At 42.6% G+C, this 20,045-nt stretch overlaps 1 protein-coding gene across 1 annotated transcript in view; it reads left to right on the top strand.

The window, feature by feature from the left end:
- The window catches only part of LOC311364286 (exostosin-1), a gene marked incomplete at both ends in the record, with an annotated part of 163,677 nt that overhangs the window by 12,946 nt on the left and 130,686 nt on the right, over nt 1-20,045 (top strand). The window lies entirely within an intron of this gene.

Raw genomic sequence — 20,045 nt, 5'->3', positions numbered from 1 at the left:
TGTGTATACGTGTTGTATTTTATTTGTGAGTGAGTATGTACACGCGGGTTTGTGTGTCCGACGTGCACGTGAATGTGTGTGCGCATGCACGCATGTTTGTGTGTCCGTGCATGTGCATGTGTGTGTGTGCATGCACGCACATGTGCCTGTGTGTGTGTGTGTGTGTGTGTGTGTGTGTGTGTGTGTGTGCGCGTGCATGTCTGCACATTAATGACCTCTCGCTAAAGAGCGACAGGGCCATTGATCTGCAGCCTGTAATCTGTAATTGGACAGTGTCAACAGCTGGTATATCTGCAATGTGTGTGTGTGTGTGTGTGTGTGTGTGTGTGTGTGTGTGTGCGTGTGCGTGTGTGTGTAAGGGAGAGTCCGAGAAAGGGTCCCATATCGCTCATGAATCTGGAGAAAACAAGGAATGCGCCATGTGTGTCTGTGCCACTTATGCCCTTGTGTTTGTGTGATTGTGCATGCATGTACGTGTGCATGTGTGAGTGTCTGTAGAAGCAGGTCTGGCTTCTATCTATTTTTCATGCCTTGACATCTGTGGTGAGAGTGGGTTGGTGATTCTACAACATGTAAGACAAACACTTTTTAACCCACAGGGCTGCCGTCTACAATGCAGTTCACTCGACTTGAGTGGTACGCTCATGGCCTATATTGTATTTGCACTGTGAATGACAAAATGAATATTGCACTTAAATAGACGGACCTTTGATTTGTATAGAATGTTCACAGTGCTGTTACACAAGCCTACATTCAATGCTGAGACGAAGATCACGCCTCCGTGCATAGTCGAACAAAACCGGACCTGTCTCTGAAGCTCTCTTCACGACAACACAGACACAGCCACGCTCTCTGAAATGGCCTTCATATCTAACGTACGTCTTGTTTCTCTGACGCATTCGCACCCTCATCACACCGGGCAAACTGTCATTGTGAATGAACAAAGTAAAAAATACATTTACAATTTTTTTTCAAGTTCACAGCATAAAACAAGGGAAAATGTAACCTATTATAAAGCGTCTAATATTCGTCTAATAAGCGTCTAATAATATAAACGAGGACATACGCAGAGATGCATGTAACACAAAATACCACAAAATACCTTCTCGGCTCCTTGTTCTTGAGACCTTGCAGTTCTTTTGAAAGTCTCTTTAGTTGTCTGCTTTGGCTGTAGACGTCAATAAGGAGGAATTTGAATGTGAAATAGCAGGGCCTCGTAAGAGACATCTGCTCACGTAGGGTTGCACTTAGCCAACAAATCCATCTTACTGGTTCTGCGCACAGAGAATACACAGCTTGTTCCATAACAGAAATGTGAGAATAGAAACAATGGATTTAATGCACTAGTGGCGACAACCCTTTCAGTCGCCTGTTTTAATTTTCAACCTGTTGTACATCAGTGTATTCCTGTACTGTAGCAGTCTGTTTAATCACATACGATTTTAGTTGTAACTTTACATTAAATACATTATTAATTTATTTATTTATTTACAGCATGAAATTATAGAGGCAATCATGCAAAAACAAAATTAGCAAAGAGCCCATATGCAATGCGGCCTCCTTGGAGGCGGAAGCAAGTTTAATGTAATCCACTTTTACACAAATTGGACGCAAATATCTATTAACACAAACATCGTTGCCAATTCACATTATCCCCATGCGCATGGGCGTCAGTTTGGTTTGAAATGTGCTGGGGACAGAGACGCATTCGAAAGTGCATTTTCAGAAGTGCTGGGTACAATGAGGATGCAATCTTTTTTTTCTCTTTAGTGCAGGTAATAAAAGGTTCTGAAAGACGGCATACCCATGTAGCTTACTAATGAATAAAATATATAGTATCCAAAAAACTGATGTCTGACACATTTTATGAAAGAAAAAAGCTTCCAAAAAGCTTTCCCCAGTGTAATTGTAAAGAGTTGCATCAAATTTGTTTAACAGAGCCAGTCGTATTATGTGGAGTGAATTCTCTGAGACTCAAGGCCCTTTCTTCATTTGATAATAAGCCAACTAACACCCACAAACATCTGGCTTGTCTCTTTAGTGGAAAAGGTGACGATCGGTATTCGTTCCTGGTAGGGCTGAACGATTTGGGGAAATAATCGAATTGTGATTATTTTGACCAATATTGGATTTTTTACATTTATTTAGTACTTTATGTTCTGTATTATTCACAAAAAAAGCAATAAATCATTCTTTAGTATGACCAACACAACATTGGAAGCAGTCTACATATAAACGTCTCTTTCCTTTAGGCCAGGCCGATGTGTTGAGATGAATTGCTATTATAACATCTTTATTTAACTATTGAATTGTAAAAGAAAAATAAATATTATTCTTACTGATCTCCAGTCAGTAACGGTAACAAATCCCCCCCAAAAAATGCAGCCTTTGCGATTTGCATATCGCATTCTATTACATCGCAATTTGAATTTGATTAATAGTTCATCCCTAATTCCCGGGTCAGTCTACTGCAGTATTTATCTGCTCCAGCTCCGATTGGCCGTGAGGGAAACATGACACCTGGGTGGACCCGCAACTTCAGACAGGAGCAGCATCTATCTCTATATTATCTCTAAAGCCATCATCTTTATTTCCATCGCTATATCTCATCTCTGTGTCTATCATCTCTATATATAATCTCTATTGCTATCATCTCTACATCATCCCTGTATCTATCATCTCTAGATCTACCCACTGTGTATTTATAATCTGTACAGCTATCATCTCTGTATCTATAATCACAGAAGTACGATTTCTATGTCTATCCTCACTGTACTCGCAACTCCCTAGCACCTAACATCCATATCTCTCAGCTTTATATCTATCATCACAACACTAGCACCGCATTACAATCTGTGTGTGCGATCATCTCACTGTTTACTGTTGCGGCTGCCACAACAGCTCAGGCAATGAAGGGGTGGGGGGGTACAAAGGTTTCATTTGGGCATATAGTTGGCATATTTGGCATGGAGAACTAACCACTAGTCCTCCTCCACACACCAGGGACGGCGTAAGAACAATGTGCTCCCACCACAGAAAAGAGAGAATTGGCAGGATGTTCGGATCACCCTACGGCGTATACTGTGAAAGTTGTCCGCTGGTTTCAGGGGCCTCACGGGCCGCATCATGCTGTTGCCGTGTGAACCAGATTGATGACCTTCTGTCAAAAGCCAGCAACCTGCAGAACGTGCTTGGGCTCGTCCAATGAGCCGATCGATCATTGTGTTTGTTTGGGGCCAGCCGGAACAGCGAGCAGCGCAGTCCCGCACGTTGAAAAATAGAAGGAAAATATTGAGTTTATATAACATGGAGTAGGCCTGGGCAATAAAACAATACATTATCGTATCGTGATAGACTTTTGATCAATATCAATATAAAACATGTTCAAATATATTGATAAGGGACTGGACCACCAAATCTAGCTGCTGGGTTTGTTATACAACCACGGTTCCATACTTATTTACAATATTTGAGTGTTTTTCATTGTTGTATCGACATTGGAGTAATTATCATTGAAGAACAGTGGGTCATATTAAGTGTTAAACAGAAGTGTTCAAATTAGGGCTGTCAAACGATTAAAAATTTAATCTAATTAATCACAAGGTTTCTTGAATTAATTTCGATTAATCACAATCCTAAATTCACATTTTCTGTGTACTCTTCTCAGAATAGAAAGATAAATGACAAGAAGTGGATATTACATTTGTTTTTTATTTATGACATCCAAAAAAATAATTTAATTCTAAACAATTTTGGCAACTTAGCCATTGGTCTTTTTTTTTTAGCAAATACAGGATAGGTGAATGGAACATTTTTCTTTTTGAACAAACAACTCCACTTTCACACAATAACATGTGGCCCTTTTACCTTTTATTTATTCATCTTTTAGCCGTCGACGGGTCTGTCGGCCAATCAGATCGCGGTTATGAAAATACACTAGTGTGCCGCTACTTGGACTTTGTCCAATGAAATGGTCTTTGTGATACAACCCGCCGTGGAAATGTCAAAAAGCCGGCCGGCAGCGGAGGATTTAAGAATGGATTTAAGAATTGGGCGATTGCTGTGGTACACGTACTGTGGTATTGCTGTGGTACCCTGTCCTTGCGACTACGGGATCCATTTAGCAATAACAACAACAAGCAGGAAGACGCAGGAAAAAGCCGGCTTTATAACGCCTGGTGCAAGGAGAGCGCAAGGAGAGTGTTGCCCCTGTACGTGTACAGCGATTTGATTGGCGGCAGGCTGCGTCCACAAAGACTACTCCCCCATACGTCAGACACGCCCTCACCCATCCGTCGACTGACGGAGGTAGTGTGAACGAGGCGTCAGCCATGCTGACGCGACGAGGAATGAATGCACCGGGGGTTGAATTGTGGGTAAAACAGGGCGGGAATGCGTTTTTAGATAATTAAAATTATCAATAGTTATATGAATATATACCATACCATACCATACCAACTTTATTTATAAAGCACTTTAAAAACCCAGTGGACCAAAGTGCTGTACAAAATCACACACAAAATATACAATTGGCATAAGACACAAAAAGTACATAAAACACAACAGAAAATAATAAAGAATAAAATAAAGTGCATTTAAAATAACACTATACAAAACAAGTAAACAATTAAAACATAGCGCATAGGTGAGTCAAACAACAAATAACCGACAGCAGAATAAAAGACATCAGTTAAAAACGGGGTTAAAGGCTATGGAGAACAGGTGAGTTTTGAGGCGCTTTTTAAAAACATGCAGCGATGGAGCTTGTCTGGTATCAAGAGGCAGGTCGTTCCATAACTTTGGTGCCACAACTGAAAAAGCGCGGTCCCCTTTAAGTTTGGTGGTCGTTCTCGGGACTTTCAGGAGCAGCTGGTCAGCTGACCTGAGGGGGCGTGTAGGGGCGTAAGGTTCTAACAGCTCAGAAAGGTATGGTGGGGCAAGGCCATTAAGAGACTTAAAAACAAATAAAAGAATTTTAAAATTAATCCTAAAACGAATGGGCAGCCAGTGTAGTGCAGTTAAAATGGGGGTAATATGCTCACGTTTATTTATGCCGCTTAAAAGGCGTGCAGCAGCATTTTGTACCATCTGAAGACGGGTGATGGCGGATGCGCTAACCCCTACATATAAGGCATTACAATAGTCAAGCCGACTAGTTATAAAAGCGTGGATGGTCATCTCTAGGTGCTGCCTTGAGAGAATGTGTTTTATTTTAGCCAACTGCCTCAGTTGGAAGAAACTTGACTTCACAACTGCCGTGATCTGACTGTCAAGGTTTAGCCCAGGATCCATTTTTATCCCAAGGTTTTTGATAGTAGGTTTTGAGTATTGGGCTAGTGAACCTAGATCAATGGATGGAGTCCCAGCAGTGCCGTTAAAAACCATCACCTCAGTTTTATTTTCGTTAAAATTTAAAAAGTTGAGTGCCATCCAGGCCTTTAGGTCATTAAGACATTTAAAAAGTGGTTTCAAAGAAGATGCATTATTCTTTTTGAGGGGCAGGTAAATCTGGCAATCATCTGCATAGCAGTGAAAGGATATGCCATGTTTGCGTAGGATGGACCCCAGTGGGAGCAGGTATAGCGAAAACAGAAGAGGGCCTAGGACCGAACCTTGTGGTACCCCACATGGGAGGGGCGCACAGGAAGACATAAAATCACCAATGTTGACACAGAAAGTTCGGTCTGCTAAGTATGATCGGAACCACTCTAATGCTGAGCCCCTAATACCCACCCAGTGTTCTAAACGAGAAATTAAAATGTTGTGGTCCACTGTATCAAATGCTGCCGTTAAATCTAAAAGTAAAAGAATCACACTGTCCCCAGAGTCGGTAGCTAAAAATATATCGTTAAAAACTCTCAGTAGGGCTGATTCTGTACTGTGGAGATTTTTAAAACCAGATTGGAATGTTTCGAGAATATTGTGTTCTTCCAGAAAGGCCATTAATTGACTATACACTATCTTCTCAAGGATTTTTGAAAGAAATGGCAGCTTAGAAATAGGCCTGAAGTTTGCAGGGATTGTGGGGTCCAAGGCTGGTTTCTTAATCAGAGGCTGGACCGCTGCATGTTTAAACTGTTTCGGGAAAACTGCAGAGTACAGGCTACTGTTTATAAGCGTGAGGACAGATGGACCTACAGAGGGAAAGACCTCTTTAAAGAGTCTAGGAGGGACCGCATCACTTGGAGACCCGGAGGGTTTCAGGTGGCCAACAATCTCCTGTAGGAGGGACATAGTAACAGGTTCGAACTCATTAAAAATAGCAGAGCAGGGGACCAAGATGGAGGGATCATGGGCAGGAGGAGTAATTGACGCTCTGGATGAGGAGACTTTTCCAGTGAAGAAGTCTAAAAAGGTTTCACAAGTGGCAGGAGATGGTTCCATACCTGCAGTCTGCGGGGGGTTAAGGACTGAGTCAATGATTTTAAATAATACTTGGGGCTTGTTATAATTTGAAAGAATGATATTTGAGAAATGATTTCTTTTGGCATCTCTCACTATTTTCTGGTAATGTCGCCAGCGGTCTTTTAGATGATCAATATGATCATCAATATATGATCAAGTTATATTGTGATATGTCTTTCAGCCATATCGCCCAGGCCTAACATGGAGTGACTCAAACTTTTCGGGACTAAGCAGGTGGTCGGCGATAGAGACAGAGAAGGCTGCAAATATTGAATGTGATCTTTTTTTCAATCGTGTTTGTGTGCTGGAAGGTGTTGGCAGTGAGCATCAGCCTGGGCCGAAGATTTATATAGATTATAATTTTTTTTAAGATAAAGTTTTACAGATATTACTATCGCTTACACATACATGTATTGTCCTCACGTATCTAGGCCCCAACTGAATCAACACAATGCCGTTGTCATTAACCATTACCTAATAACTAAATGTGAATCATTGAATTATCAAATTAATATTAATGAAGGGGTTGGATTGTAGTGTGCATGAATGGAAGACCACTGACATCAGGCGAAGGATAATCTTAGCACCGTGTTCTTGCCAGTGCATGTTGTCGGTGAGGGTCGGGTGGAAGGGGAAGACTCACATCTCTCTGAACTAAGTGAACCCTGGCCATGTTGAATACTCACTTTATGTTGTCAGCTGTATGGATATGTGGAGCGAGACATTTTTTTTTTCATAATAGCAACAACAACAACTTGTGGAGCAAATGCAAGCTATTTTGATGGTCTCTCCAGGCAGACGTGCTGAAATACACATTGAAGACCAATCAAAGGTCAAGCTGACTTTTTCGACATCAAGGCTTCAATCTGGTTAACGCGTGGAAGGATTTATTTTGCTGTATATTTTGTAATTGCACATGTGCACAACTTTTTGTACTTCCGTACATTCCTAACATGCTGGGATAACAGTGGAAATTTGTATCTTTCACATGTTTGAAGAGAGAGCAAAATGATGGAGCACAGAATAAAGCATGAGAGATTAATTCGGAACAGGGGTGGGAGGGAGACAAACTACAAAGATCAAGCCAAACAGTTGCTAAGAGACAACAGAGGGTTGTTGGTGTTGTGTCCGATGCCAAAAATTCCCAAAAATGTCAATCCTTTTTATCCCCCTGCGTCTCTTTTCCACACCCTATTTCACACAAACTCCATTCAACCCCAGTGGGTCTCACAGGCACTTTGATACAATTACACATCAGTCCATGCACAGATGAACTGAATGGCCACATTCGGTACACATTTAAAGCCCATGTTGCAGGTTAACCGGAAGTTTCGATTAATGGGTACATAAAACACTCAAAATAAGTATATCATTAATAAAATGTCTCCAAAATAGCGTTAAAGTCCAGTTTTTGTCGTTTTTGGTAGTAACGGGTGTTTTCTACCATAACTCGGAGATGACGTCACGTTGGGAAGACGTGGTGGAAGGTAGCCTCAGCCTAGTACTAGAACTAGGGCGTCTGGGATGAGGAAGAGCAAGTGGCAAGAACCACAAATTACATGTATGATGGCCCACAACCGTATAATTTTGAACCTGTCAGACGTGAGAGGGCGAATGAGGAATTGTCGAGAACTGATGGCCGTCGAAGCCATTTAAATGCATGGTCAGAGGAGAATGGGTGAAGAGTAGCTATCATTTAGCAACGCAGCAACGAGCGCTGGAGCTAGTCTATGAACAGCAGTGCATACAATAACAACACTTTTTTTTTTACTGTCAGTGAATAGCGTGAGTGAAAGTCAACGTTTTCTTCATATCTAGTGACAGTGATTATGTTGTTAGTTCAGATACGTACCGGTACTTAGTCAGATGATCTAGAAATAGAAGGCATAATGCTAGCTATGGGCTAACTTGCCAGTCCCACCTGTGAAATTCCCCCCGAGATAATCCCTAATCAAATCTCCCCCCCGACGTTGTAAACACATTTCCGATTAGTTATCCCACATTTTGATGGTAGCCTACTAGCTCCACTAACAACATCTTTGCCTAGTGTTTATTTCTAAGCTTTTACCCAGTGTGCGAAATACCCGTCAATATTTGTTTGGTCCCATCTCCCGATTATTGCTTAATACCGATCTACATTCCTCAATATGCAGTAGGCCTATAAAATTACACTATTTCATTGATGCAAGCCAAGACAATCAGTCTATAGCCTACATGACAACACACACACTCACACTTAACAATTTTGATAAACCAATATGCTATAGTATTCGTAAAGCAACACTGACATAGAAGGCTGCATTGGCTAAAGTTGTTTCGATGCACGTTGTTTTATAACAAGTAGAGGCAAAGATGTGCATTACAATGCAAACACGACAATAATTGGCATCAATCTGGCGCATTTAGAAGAGCAATCAACTGAATAAAAGCCAGGTATATAGCCAGTCTATAGTCAGACACGCAATCATTGAACTTGCAAATGAGAGCCTGCAGTATGACCGATCATTTGACATTATTTAACCATCCATCTACAGCAAATACGATCAGACAGATACATCATTGACACACAAAACACATTCGTCCAACCCAGCGGATGCTGACAGCCCGCACGCAAGCACGTACACAACCACTCCAACTTCTCCAACTCCAAGGCTAGGCTGCTTCACTAATGCCGCTTTTCCACCGACAGTACCAGCTCAACTCGCCACGACTTAGCGCAGCACGACTCGGTTTGGTTCCAGGCACGTCGCGTTTCCATCTAAAAAAGTACCTCTTCAATGTGGGCGGGTCGTAGAAAAGAACCTCTCCAACATGGGCGGGTCGTCATTAGGTTTGTTTTAATCCCGGGAGACGGGATTCCCGGGAAATCTGAATCTGATCAAGACTATTTCCTGATTCCCGGGAAAGGTTATGATGGGAAATAAAATAAAATAAAAAGCGCAATGACTGCGCGTCTATTGTTGTCATACGGTAACGTTGATCGAGGCGAAACTCGAGCCCTGGGAAAGGAACGACACAAAAACGAAACAGTGAAACGCTGATCCGTGTCCCCCTCGGGAGCGGGTCCTCGGGCTCCAGTAGTGATGGCCAATATGAATGGAGCACGTATCGAGCAAAAGGGGGAGTTCCAAATGAAGCTTGTGTCGAGGCTTGTGTCGTTCCCATAAAAAAAGACTAATGACAAATGAAGCCTCGGTTTATGAGTGAGATGTTTGAAGCTTCGTTTAGGACCCACGCGAGTCGACCCTCTCGACTCTGATACGACTGTTTCGGAACGCAGTATCAGAGTCTGGTTCACGGACCAAAACGTTTCTGTGTTACAAAATCACAACTTCAATTTAGTATGTTTGTAAGAGGTATCTAAAGGGCTTGAAAGTAGCCTATCTGAGTTTGACAGGGCCTACATCAAAATCGATGGAAGAATCCTTCTAATTCGCGGCGCCCCATTTGCATTAAGCTTTGCATTGTTAGAAACCCAGTCATACTTTTGAATGAACTCTCTCATTTTCCTCTGAGACGGGAGAAATCCGTATTTACCTATTTCACTTCATCCTACAATGACGCAAAAATCGTCGTTTTACGTCATTGTAGGAGGAAGTGTAAGAGGGGGGGGGGGATTTCTATTAAAACTACAAGCACTAGTTCCCACCCTTTCAAACCCGCCCATAGGGGGTGGGACCTAATGCGCTAACACACCTATCACAGATAAGTGCCAGTGCGTTAGGCTTCACCTGCAGAAAACATGGCCGAAGGTACTGAATACGCAGATGGATACAATATGGGATTGGGATTTTGAAGAAGTTATGGTAGAAACGGGTGTTCGTGGCTACCTTTATGAGCCACAATATAGCGACGAGCAGCTGAGGGCTATGGAGGAACAGGAGGCGGCTGAAGCTGCTGCCGCTACAGCCGAGGCAGACGACCTGCCTGCCGCGGACGAGGAGCCCGCAATGGCTCGAGCTGGGGCAGATTGGTGGTGCCCGTGCTCTCACTGTGAGCCAATGGACACAGAACAAGAGTGTGTCTGCTGCCGAGAATTCCAGCGGTGCCAATTTCTTCTGGACAAAATCACGGAATCGGAGGATGACACGGACGTGGGTGTTGTCGATCACCTGAGTTTCGCACCCCATATGGATAGCAGCGTCCTGGAGACCTACTTTAGAATACCTAAGGTCAACTGGAAACGGCAGCCAAAGCCTACAGGGCCAAATGGACGTCTTTCTGTAAAGTAAGTTTATTTTATTTGTTACTAATGTCAAGGAGTACTCTTACGCGAACGTGGCATGTTCATTGCACAAATAGCTTGCAGTTATGCTAGCTACTGTGGCACGCTAGGCTCAAAGACCATCACTGACTTTGTGCTCAATGTTTTGTCCAGACAATTTCGCCTAACAGTCTACTGGCACTTTCTTGAGTGGATCCTGCAAGGAGAGAGATTGGGCAGAGGGCTTCGTGTTACCTGCTTGTGTCGTACAAGCTATCCACCAGAAATACCCAGCTCCAGACGGCCAGTACTGCGGGCACCAAGAAGTGGAGGACGCTCAGGAGGATCTATAGTTTCATTGTTTGTATATTCATTCAACAGTTGTATTGTTTGTATATAGTTATTTAATTAAATGGTTCAAATTTACGTTGCTGTAGTGTTGCTCCATGTGTATTCGAGTTATTGAACGACCAACATTTCAAAACTAACTACTCAGCTACTGTTGCCTCAGATGACAAAGATAACAGAATGGTGGTCATACCTATAATTTCTATAAATTATGAAGTATTACAAGTATACATTGCATTATAAATTTGTTGCAAATCAGTTACCTCCTTCCAAGTTTATGCTTTGTTGAAGGCAGACAGGAGAACAGGAGTGACATTTTGTTTTTAATTCACAAAGAAAGAATTGTCATGAACATCAAAACACAAACAACATTATCCACACTATTAAAAAAAGAGATTGACCCTGTGATTGGGTATGTAAGGTGCTCGGTGGCAGTGCAAACAGGTAAGGCAGTGCAAGGATAAGGTCAAAAGACCATATAAGACATAAGACATGGTAATATTACAAAATATTGGTGAGGAATGGGTTATTGTAGAGCTGACGTCTCAGAAGCGGCTCTTGAATGATGACGTTGCAGCTTCCTTTGGCGGCTTTGGGACAGGGGCAATGTTAGGTGGCAAAGGAGGTTGTGGTTGGGTGAGTGAGGAGGTTGGGTCCTTGAATGTTATGTTTGGGTTGCGTCGTTTTCTATGACCTTCTCAATTAGCGTCTGGATGAACTTGGTGGTGTGTGGCTTATAGACTTTCTTGACTATCCATTGCTTGGACTTTTTGCAGAAGACCTGCTTGATTCTCCTATAAATGACAAGGATTATAATGATTACACAGATATCTGAATGAAGATTTGACTAGTTCATCCTCTTCTGATGATGAGGACAACAACGCTGCAGCAGACGTCATTGTTTGAGTCTGAAATGTCATACGTTCAATAACTTTAAAACATTTGAATAACGTCAGACTAACCCAGTAAAACATGGTGGATTTACATCGCTAATAACAAACTTATATAGAACGTGTAGGACCTAGCTAAGTGTCTAACGTTACATTGCTAACTTTGCTTCCTCATTGCTGACAAGTGGAGTTAGCGAGGCAAACACATTAGAACAACAAGCGACCAAAACATACAAGATATTTACTTTGTAAACAGCCAAATCATATGAGATGTGCTGCTTTACAGCAGACGACTATATCAGTGTGTGTTCTCAGTAGCCACTAGCTGCTAATAGAGTCGAGTCAGAAAGAGCCTTACCTCCAGGCAAATGCGTTTAGCGCAGCCAGCACTGCTAGTTCCAGACATTCCTGGCTGTTCGTCGTCATCATCTGGCAAGGTAAATATCGATGGAATTGCGGTTTCCACAAGCGCGGGTCTTCTGGCTTGAAATGTAGACTGCACACCGTCTGATTTTTTAGTGCTTCAATGGCTGTGTCCTCTCCAAACTTCGGGTTATTGATAGCCTGTAGCCACTTTTTGCACAATATATATATATTTAAAAAGAGTTTTTATAGTTTCCATTCTTGATATCTAGATTTATGAATGAAGTACTGCATAATCTTATAGTACACACTAAAATAGTTTACATGTTTGACCATAGCCTAATGGGTATGACTGCTCACTGGTACATTAGCTAAGCAGCACTGGGAGAGGTCTGTGTTAGGATGGGAGACTTTGTGTAATCAGACCAAAGGTAGACTTTTATTTTTCTGGTATTTGATTGACCACTAGGTGTCCCTAGTGAGCATCCGAAGCCTCGAGAAATGAACCTCTTTTCAACACATTTGGCTGGAAGGCTTCAAGGTGTTATGAAGCTTCATCTCGCCATCACTAGACTCCAGCCATGCCGGACACACACAACCACTCCGGACACACACAACCACGCGCAGCCTAACTCTAGCCCTGTGCCCCCATCGGGAGCGGGTCCATGGACTCCAGCCACACCGGACACAACTTAACTTTGAGTGATTATTCCCGTTTGCAGCCGGTGGCCAATCAGTGGCCAGCAGCCTGTTTACGTCACACAAAAGTACCTACTCCGCTTGCTTGGAACCTCGACGGAGGTGGTACTAAAAAAAGTACCCGGTACCAGGTACCGGGTACTTTTTTTGCCAATGGAAACGCAAAAAAAGGCGGGCCAAGTCGAGGCGAGTCGAGCTGGCACTGTTGGTGGAAAAGCGGCATAAGACCTCAACCAACCACAACTAACCATGCAGTAGTGCGAAGCCGGGAAGGACACAACGCACAGTCGCACATACTCATCTTATGCACAACAATCAGTTCTACCATCAACATTCAGTCACTGCAAAGATTTAAATAGCCTCTTACCTTAAGTTAGAATGGACCCAAAGTGTGTGAGTGATACACTCTGGTTTAGCTTTTGCTTGCTATCCGTTTTTAGTATGATTTCTCAACATTACGTCCTTCTTCTGTTTGGCGCACATGGCTAATTTGCATATGAGCACAGGACTGGCTGGCTCCGCTTGGCAAAAAATATTTATATATAACATAACATATTTATCTATATCCATCTATCAACGCATTTGTCTAGTTTTAATGTGATGTCTTTTGTGTATGTCCAGTCAGACTTGTTGTCTCCCTTGTTCTGTGTGGTCTTGTAGCCTACTGTCCTGTGTGAACCGAATCACCAAAATGAATTCCCGACGATTTGTGTAGTTTGGCAATAATAAATACTTGAATAGGCTATCTATCTATCTAACACTTTCTTACTAGTCTCTACTCTCAAGGGTCTCAATGGGGCTTCAGTCTGTCGTCTCCCCAACGTGACGTCATGCAATGCATTGTGGGGGAAATGAGAATCAATTGTAAACCACTAAAATTGTACCTTCTTTTTCATATTAAATTCTGTTTTGTGATACCCAATAACATTAAATACAATGGATAACCGTTTAAATGTTTATTACCAACAAGCAAATTGCACAAAAAAAAAAAATTAACCCTGCAACACAGACTTTAACTCAGGTGCAAATGTCTGCATGTACACTACTACTACTACTGCACTCTCATGTGAGATGTAATCTAGATTTACCAGCAATTGAGACTGAGTCGAGGCGAGCTGTTCGACAAATCTATTAATGTCATCCTATGTGGCGATTGCAGTGAGAGATTGATAACACATGCACACTCACTCACACACACGCATGCACGCACACACACACACACACACACACACACGCATGCACACGCACACACACGCACACACACACACACACACACACACACACACACACACACACACACATACACATACACACAATCAACACACATGCGGACAGAGAAAAAGAAACACACACACACAAACACAAGCAAGGTATGATCGAGGGATTGCTTGTTTGATTCCTTGCAAAAGGTGACTTTATGCAAGGCTAATAACCGTAAACTGGAACCAGAGGGCATTTGTGTGTGTGTGTCTGTGTGTGTGTGTGTGTTGGTGTTTACATGTTTGTGTGTGTGATTGGTGAGTGAGAGTCAGTGATTGAAAAGCGCTTTTGCAATACCATTTAACAGCTCCATTTAGCATTTACACTCAAAACAAAAACAATGCAAGCGTATATGCATACAAACAATCATAGATTGGAGTACAGGCAACTACAAGAAGCACAAGCAAATGGCATACATAAATGAACACACATGTGCAAGTGTGATTAATTTTATCAGTTGTGTTTGGTTGACATCACAGGCAATTTACGTTAGGTGAAAATACCTGCAAGGGTGTTATAAGGGTGTGTTTGTGTTTGTGTGTGTGTGTGTGTGTGTGTGTGTATGTGTTTATGCACATGTGACTGTCAATTTGCCTTACTAAGAGGAGCAGGAGAAGATAAGAAGTTAACATGAAAAGAAGTTCAGCAAAAACATGGCAAGGAAATGGGTTTTGTGTTTGTATAAGTAGAATCTTTAGCTGCAAACCAATCATGTTTGTGCGGTTCCGGAAGGGTTTTTCTCTTCTTTTCACCCTAACACTCTTTTTGTTGAAGAGGATATATTTGAAAGGTTTAAGCCAAATTAGGTCTAATTACAACGTCCTCTAAAAACGAAGATTAATATTCTGGTCATTCTGGGCAATGAACTGAAAAAAGGTCGACATAATTGGCCGCAAAAGTCTAGTCCTGTTAAAATCGTTGTAAATAAAACACGATTTCAGGGTCGAGCGCCTAAAAAGTAAACTTCACTAAAACTATTGTTTGTTTTCATTCACCAAATAAACCAAAAGTTAACTCCGGGCATTTTAAACATTCTTCCAACTGGACAAAATGTCCTTCCAATCAGATAAAATATCCTTCCAAACCAATAAATGCAAAATGACCAAATCAGCTTAAAAGGAGCTCATTTTGCAACCACACAGGATGCCACGACCTAGCATACGCACAGGATTCACTAGCTTTCATGACACAAAACCTGGATAATTCAGCGTAAATTACACATCAAAATAAACAGCCTGAACAGAGCTGCTGGATCTCCAGCCGGTCGAGGTAGGCATTACACGGACAGATGTGTCACTCACAGACACAGTGAGAAGGACAGATGGCACTTTGCAGACGACAGCAGACTTCCCCATCTCTTTATCTGGGATTATAAATAAATTGATGACTTTTACCCATGAACGCGCCGAACCGACGCATGCTGCTGCACTGGAGTCTGGAGAGCGCGAGGTTCCGAGGTGTGAACCTTAGGAGACGAGAGAGGAAATGGAGGGAGTGGGGGGGGGGGGGGGGGGGGATCATGAGATGGGGAGTCATGAAACCGGACAAACAATGGAAAAACAAGCAGAATGGTGTTTCGCTTGTGGCACTTCCCCTGTGCTCATCTAACAAGCGACACGAGTGTGAAGCCTCAAGTGACGGACCACAGAAATCCGTGCCTTACTTCTAATCTTGGCATGAAGGGTTATCCAGGTGGGTGTTAAGCATCAGAAACTGATGTTCCGTTCAATCTCGGGTAAATTCAAGTCTATCGTTTTCCCTCTAATTCCTTAAGTCCTTCCAAGCAGCTTTAATGGGTGGAGTCTGCTGACCCTCCTGGCGACCTTGCCAAGCCAAGACCAATTACCGTCCACTCACATTACACCCACAGTGCAGCTGAACCGAGCCACAGCGTTTCAGACAAACTACACAAAACTGCAAGGTGTGTGTGTGTGTGTGTGTGGGTGGGGGGGGGGCTTCAATCCTGAGTCTTTCCAAGACCGAGTATATTGGCTAACTTTAAGAAGTAAATGAATATTCCTTTTTAGCGTGAGATTGGGTAGGTGGTTGGATCCATCCCTCTGTGATGGGTGATGGGTACTTTACAACCTTTTTAGATCCTGCTGTCCATCACTTTAATTTCACAGAAGTAATGGCAACACCATTTTCACCATTGGCTACCTCCTGTATAATCAGATACCTGCAGACAGCGTGACTCTGCTCAGCAAACCCATCATAAGGACAGAATGTTATTAGGCAAGCTTTTCTGGGGGCCCCAATCAATGTTTTAAGTAAATGTATGTTGCTGTTAATAGAGATTTTTAACTGAAATGATTGTGTCAAAGAGAGAGAGAGGGGAGGAGAGGTTACTTACATTGTTTCTGGGGGTTTCTCAAATGGGTATTCTATCAGACAAACTCACCCACACCCTAAAAAGCCTCTCTCTCTGTCTCTCTGTCACTTTATCTCTCTATCTCTCTGTCTCTCTGTCTGTCTCTCTCGCTCTCTCTCTCTCTCTCTCTCTCTCTCTCTCTCTCTCCCTCTCTCTCTCTCTCTCGCTCTCTCTCTCTATCTCTCTCTCTGTTTGACTCCGCTGTCTGGAGTTTGACAGACCTGGCACACAGCCTGCACCAAAGCTCTCAGACCCCCCATACTGCAACACACTGGAGCTAGAGAGAGAGAGAGAGAAAGGGAGAGATAAAGAAAGTGAGGGAAAGAGAGCAAAGAATTGCCATCAACCATACACCAAATAGTGTTCTAAAACATCCCTGCTCATACCTTACTAACAAAGCTCAGCACAGTGCATGCTGGTAGTGTTTGATTTCACAATGTTTCCGGTAGGTTCATCGGTTCCTCTTGCATGAATTTGAATACAGGATACATTTCCACTCCACTCCACCTTGAGCCAAGGTAACAAAATTTTGTTTAATGTGTGCACTGATGGTGTGTTTATTGAATGACAATAAAGAAAAGTCTAAGTCTAAGTCTAAATCTAAGTCTATGTTTATAAAAAGCCCTTTGCTTTGCCTTTCATACAACATTGTTATCTGTTTTTGTACTGTCGAAACGATAAAGTTTTACCTCCGTGACTCAACCCGCGGATCACAGGAGGACGGGGTCGGCGGCGGTTAACGCGGGACCCTGCGTCGCCAACCATTACGGGGGTGCGATCTAATCCAGTGTAATGGTGCGCCCAGACCGTAAAGGGCTTCATTAAGGGTGACCAGAGCCGCTCGCTGTGAACGGACCCCCGTATTGAGCTGGCGTGGCGGGCACAGCACCGTGCCCCCGCCAGCCGCTGCCCTATTGTCTTTGTGTGAAACCCGGGGTCGCAGTTTCAATAAGGACAAATAAATGGATACACATTTGATGAAACCACCTCTGGCAAAAATTTAAAGCACAAATGCATTCAAAGAGATTTAAAGAGGTTTGCTTAATTTTGATCCATCTCTCTAAAGTGCAGGTCTGTGACCTTGAGCTTCCTGTTGACAGTGTGTATCCGCCCTCTGCTCACCTGTTGACATCCAATCTGCTTCTCTAATTCTGTACTAGAAGGCGATTGATGTTTTAAAAGCCCAAGCAGCTCATTGTTTTTGCATATATTCATTTTCATCGCTGGGGTGCAAGGAGCTTGTATTTCCTGCTTGTTTTACGTACAGGCCTCTAATGGGCTGTGTGTGTGTGTGTGTGTGTGTGTACTGTATGTGTGTTTGTGTGTGTGTGTGCACGAGCGCACATGCAACTGCATGCATGAATGTGAGCATGTCTCGGAGGATTTGTGTTTGTGTGTGTGTGTGTGCAAGCGTGTATTTGTGTCTGTGTGTGTGTGTGTGTGCGTGCGTATGTGTATGTGTTTGTGTGCGTGTGTGTGTAAGTCCATACAAAGCAGAATTAGAGACGGCTCTAAGACAGAGGCTAAATGGGAGGTAATGATTGTTGTAAATGAAACTGTGGAGGCCGGGCTCTGGAATAGAACAGAGAAATGATGGGAAGATACAGATGATAGCACTGCAGAGATCAAACTGCCAGTTTTTTCCAAGCCAGACCCTTTTAGATTTGGAGCCGCACAGAGTAATCAGGGTGAAATCCTTTGAATTGGTCCTGTATTCGCTAAGGTCAGAGGAGTGGACTAATGTGAACCAAAGCTGCCGCAGTGTATTAATGTAGTGCATTAGTGCTAATGTAATACATTAGTGCTGAAAGTCTATTATCGATTAGGCAATCTACCAAACATGATCGATTGTAATGTCGATGTAGATAATCATAGAATTATTTATTATGTTAAATAAATAATATATATATACTAACTGTTGCCAATATGCAAATATTTGGTTGTTGTTGTTGTTGTTGTTGGTTTCAGATTGTCAAATGAATCATTTTTCATGCCTTTATTCAGAGAGCAAAAGTTAAAAATAAAGTACTGCTATGGTTACAAATACTTCTAATAAAATTCTGGTACAGTATTTTATTTATCTTACCTATTTTTGCTTACCACTTTGAACAATGTGCTAGGACCTTTACAAACAGCAAAATACAAAGATATAACACAATTACAATCGTAAATAAATGTAGCAAATGTATTAATGATTGTTAAGTTATGACATTGAGTGAACTAGTACAGACAACGTTGAATGACTTTTTAACTTAAACAGAGTTGAATGACTTACTGGGATATAAGGGTAGCTACATCGATCCTTTATTCGGTATACAAGCATGTGAAATTACAAAACTTTACAAGTTACAAAACTGCACCTGAACAGTGTTTTGATAATTGGATTTGAATGATTAATGAATACAAATGTTAGCTATATCACTCCAGACAGGATAGTAAAACCAAGACTCGAAAACAAAGCGTGGGAGTCGCCTGGCAATATTAGACTAAATGATGCTGCCAATTCAAAATACAGTATATTTGTATTTATTAAAGCGACTTTATTGTTATTCTCTGTATTATATACAGAGAATACAGAGAATTGTATCACATGCTGGCTTTGTGCTCTTTCAAAGCTCTTGCAGAGCAAAGAGTTGCACGGTCTCCATACCGTCAGTCAGTGGTGGATGCTGCCTCACACCAGCCTCTCTCCACATCGCTCTGAGCTCTTTCTAACCATGCAGAAGAAAAGGGGAAAAAAAGGATTTATTTAGCAGTGGTATTGTCTTGCAGTTCTGCCATGACAAATACGGTGTCCCCATTCTTTCAATATTCCAATTCCCTCCCGTTTGTTTCTTGTTGCGTTTGTTGTTGTTGTTGTTGTTGTTGTGTTTTTTGTCTGAGAGAAGACTGGGGGAGGGGGGGTGGGGGGGGGGGGGCAGACGATAAACCCCCACACAGACAGACGAAGAGAAGAAGGGAGAATGAAATAAACAACGACAGAGACAAAGTGAGAAAAAAGAGAAAAGAAAGCCCAGTATAGACAGAGAGAGAGAGAGAGAGAGAGGGGGAGAGAGGGAGAGAGAGGATGGGGGGAGGAGTGAGAGTAACAATGAGAGAGCGAGGGGTAGAGAGAGAGAGAGAGAGAGAGAGAGAGAGAGAGAGAGAGAGAGAGAGAGAGAGAGAGAGAGTGGGGGGGAGAGAGTAATAATGAGAGACAGAGCAAGGGGGAGAGAGCGAGAGAGAGAGAATGGGGGGGAGAGAGTAATAATGAGAGACAGAGCAAGGGGGAGAGAGCGAGAGAGAGAGAAAAATTAAGAGCCTGCATCCATCCGGGGCCCTTTGATAAAGTGGCCCCACTTTAACATATCTGAGTCCATAAACAGTTGCTGTGGCTGGCATCCAGGAGTCGCATCGACCCAGCACACACGCCCCACCTACAGTAATGGAAAGGGTTGAGTGTATATGTGGCTGTGTGTGTGTGTGTGTGTGTGTGTGTGTGTGTGTGTGTGTGTGTGTGTGTGTG

Source organism: Micromesistius poutassou (assembly GCF_964030765.1).
Source record: "Micromesistius poutassou genome assembly, chromosome: 19".
Classification (NCBI taxonomy): domain Eukaryota; kingdom Metazoa; phylum Chordata; class Actinopteri; order Gadiformes; family Gadidae; genus Micromesistius; species Micromesistius poutassou.
Note: the sequence above shows the minus strand (reverse complement) of the source record. Positions and strands in the feature narration are given on the sequence as shown.